General features: G+C 37.1%; 1 pseudogene; it reads right to left on the minus strand.

The window, feature by feature from the left end:
• Positions 1-596: 596 nt before the first annotated feature.
• On the minus strand, positions 597-692 carry LOC115895959 (annotated as a pseudogene).
• Positions 693-3,673: the final 2,981 nt, after the last annotated feature.

Consider the following 3,673-nt stretch of genomic DNA (forward strand, 5'->3'; position numbering starts at 1 on the left):
GACATCCATAGTTTTGTATGAGAAGTCAGATGTTGATCTTATTGAAGATCCCAGATAATTGATGTAAATTTTCTCTTAATGTTTTCAAGGAAAAAAAAAAAAAGTCGTTGATTTACATCATTTGACTCTGACTATTCTAGCTGTGGACCTTCTGAATTTGTTCTATGTGGAGTCTATTGATCTTGGATGTGTAGATTAATATGTTATAAATTTTGAAATTTTCCAGTCTTTTTGCCAATATGTCTCTCTCATCTCCTCTGAGACTTCTGTTTATTTTGGTACACTTAATGGCATCCCATAATTCTCTGAGTTTCTGCTCATTTTCTTTTTTCATTTCCCATACTGCTTCAAAGATTGGATTATCTCCATTGACCTATCTTCAAGTTTGTCAATTCACTCTTTTGCCAGCACAAATTCAGTGTTGAGACTCTCATATTTTTGTTATTGGTCTTTTTAAGTTCACAATTTATATCTGTGTTTTTAAAGCAAATATAAATTTGATATACTTTATCGATATTATCTTTTTGGCAAGATGTAAACATTTTTATTTAGTTCTTTTATATATATAATTTCTATTTTTAAAAATACATTTTTTGAAAAATATGGAATGCCTTGCAAACTTGTGTTGCATCCTTTTACAGGGGCCACGCTACTCTTCTCTGTATCATTCCTATGTTAGTATAAGTGATCACTGATTTTTTTATTTTGTAAGGCATTGTCTTTACATTTCTTGAGTGCCTTACATATGGTCTTGTTAGTTCTTTGAACTTATCTACAATAATTTATTTAAGACATTGTCTTCTAAGATCAAAATCTGGGACTCCTCAGGGACATTTTCTGTTGGCTGTACATGTGTCATGCTTTCCTGTTTCTTTGCATATTTCATTTTTTTTTTTTTAATTATACTTTAAGTTCTAGGGTACGTGTGCATAACGTGCAGGTTTGTTACATATGTATACTTATGCCATGTTGGTGTGCTGCACCCATCAACTCGTCAGCACCCATCAATTCATCATTTATATCATGTATAACTCCCCAATGCAATCCCTCCCTCCTCCCCCCTCCCCCCTCCCCATGATAGGCCCCAGTGCGTGATGTTCCCCTTCCCGAGTCCAAGTGATCTCATTGTTCAGTTCCCACCTATGAGTGAGAACATGCGGTGTTTGGTTTTCTCTTCTTGTGATAGTTTGCTAAGAATGATGGTTTCCAGCTGCATCCATGTCCCTACAAAGGACGCAAACTCATCCTTTTTTATGGCTGCATAGTATTCCATGGTGTATATGTGCCACATTTTCTTAATCCAGTCTGTCACAGATGGACATTTGGGTTGATTCCAAGTCTTTGCTATTGTGAATAGTGCCGCAATAAACATACGTGTACATGTGTCTTTGTAGTAGAATAATTTATAATCCTTTGGGTATATACCCAGTAGTGGGATGGCTGGGTCATATGGTACATCTAGAGAGAAACAAGAAATGGGGAAAGGATTCCCTATTTAATAAATGGTGCTGGGAAAATTGGCTAGCCATAAGTAGAAAGCTGAAACTGGATCCTTTCCTTACCCCTTATACGAAGATTAATTCAAGATGGATTAGAGACTTAAATGTTAGACCTAATACCATAAAAACCCTAGAAGAAAATCTAGGTAGTACCATTCAGGACATAGGCATGGGCAAGGACTTCATATCTAAAACACCAAAAGCAACGGCAGCAAAAGCCAAAATTGACAAATGGGATCTAATTAAACTAAAGAGCTTTTGCACAGCAAAAGAAACTACCATCAGAGTGAACAGGCAACCTACAGAATGGGAGAAAATTTTGCAACCTACTCATCTGACAAAGGGCTAATATCCAGAATCTACAAAGAACTCAAACAAATATACAAGAAAAAAACAAACAACCCCATCAAAAAGTGGGGAAAGGATATGAACAGACATTTCTCAAAAGAAGATATTCATACAGCCAACAGACACATGAAAAAATGCTCATCATCACTTGCCATCAGAGAAATGCAAATCAAAACCACAATGGATACCATCTCACACCAGTTAGAATGGCAATCATTAAGAAGTCAGGAAACAACAGGTGTTGGAGAGGATGTGGAGAAATAGGAACACTTTTACACTGTTGGTGGGATTGTAAACTAGTTCAACCATTATGGAAAACAGTATGGCAATTCCTCAAGGATCTAGAACTAGATGCATATTTCATTTTTTAAATTTAAAATATTATATATTGTAGCCATTCTGGTATCAGTCCTTAACCCTCAAGATTTGTTGTTCTTGCTTAGATTTTTAAAATTTTTATTGTTGCTGTTTTTCTTGCTTCTGCTTGTTTAGTGACCTTCCTGAACTAATCCTGTAGATTCTGTATTCCTTTCAGTGTGCAGTCACTAAACACTGTACTATATAGGTTGAGTAGTCCTAATAAAAAAAATCTGAAATCTGAAATGCTCCCAAGTCTGAAACTTTTTGAGTGTGTTGAAATTATGCAAAAAGAAAACGCTGATTGGAGTATTTCAGATTTCTGGATTGGAAATGAACTGGTATAGATAGTGCAAATATTTATAAATCCTTCCAAAGTCAACATCCATAACACTTTTTGTCCCAAGCATTTCAGATATGAGATACACAACCTGTCTCTCTGTGTGTGTGTGTGTATATACATATGTGTATACACACACACACACACACACACACATTTTCTTGTTTTTAAGTTTGCCTTTCTAGGGGTCACATCTAGGTCAGTATAATTTAGTGGTCAGCCAATGGTCCATCAGAAGATTTTCTTAAATGCTTTCTTGTGTAACTACCAGCTTTCAAAGGGTGATAAAGCACATCCAAACTTCAGGCAGTTTTCAACACTTCTTTAGCTTTTACTTCTTGCTTCTGCAGAGTTCTGCTCATTCACATCTGCAAGGTCAGTCAAATGTCCTTTCCCATGTCTTCCCTGGACTTAGGCATAGCCTTTCTGTTAGATCCCCATGAATGTGTTGCAGCATTTCAGAGTTTTTCTGTGGTCAACTGATTCTCTGGGATTTTTTAAATCCTTATCCAACTTGTTTTCTCCTACTCAACCATAGCCTTCAGTAGCTGTGATGCTGCCAGGAAATTGCTGTTGTTTTGGTAATGCCATGGGGTTGGGGCCCCTCTTTTCCATACTGAGCTGAGCTCTGAATCAAATTAATTGGCCATAGCACCCAGGGAATAGAGGTTTTACAGGAGCTGTGATTTCTGAGAAAACATTCACTGTTCTGTGGGAATAGTGTTTTTTAAATTTTTATTTTTATTTTTTATTATAGTTTAAGTTCTAGGGCACATGTACACAATGTGCAGGTTTGTTACATAGGTATACATGTGCCATGTGGGTTTGCTGCACCCATTAACTTGTCAGTTACATTAGGTATTTCTCCTAATGCTGTTCCTCCCCACTCCCCCACTCCACAACAGGCCCACATATGTGATGTTCCCTGCCCTGTGTCCAAGTGTTCTCATTGTTCAGTTCCCACCTATGAGTGAGAACATGCGGTGTTTGGTTTTCTGTCCTTGTGACAGTTTGCTGAGAATGATGGTTTCCAGCTTCATTCATGTCCCTGCAAAGGGCATGAACTCATCCTTTTTCATGGCTGCATAGTATTCCATGGTGTATATGTGCCACAGTTTCTTAATGCAGT

The sequence above is a fragment of the Rhinopithecus roxellana genome, chromosome 2 (genome assembly GCF_007565055.1).
Source record: "Rhinopithecus roxellana isolate Shanxi Qingling chromosome 2, ASM756505v1, whole genome shotgun sequence".
Lineage (NCBI taxonomy): Eukaryota > Metazoa > Chordata > Mammalia > Primates > Cercopithecidae > Rhinopithecus > Rhinopithecus roxellana.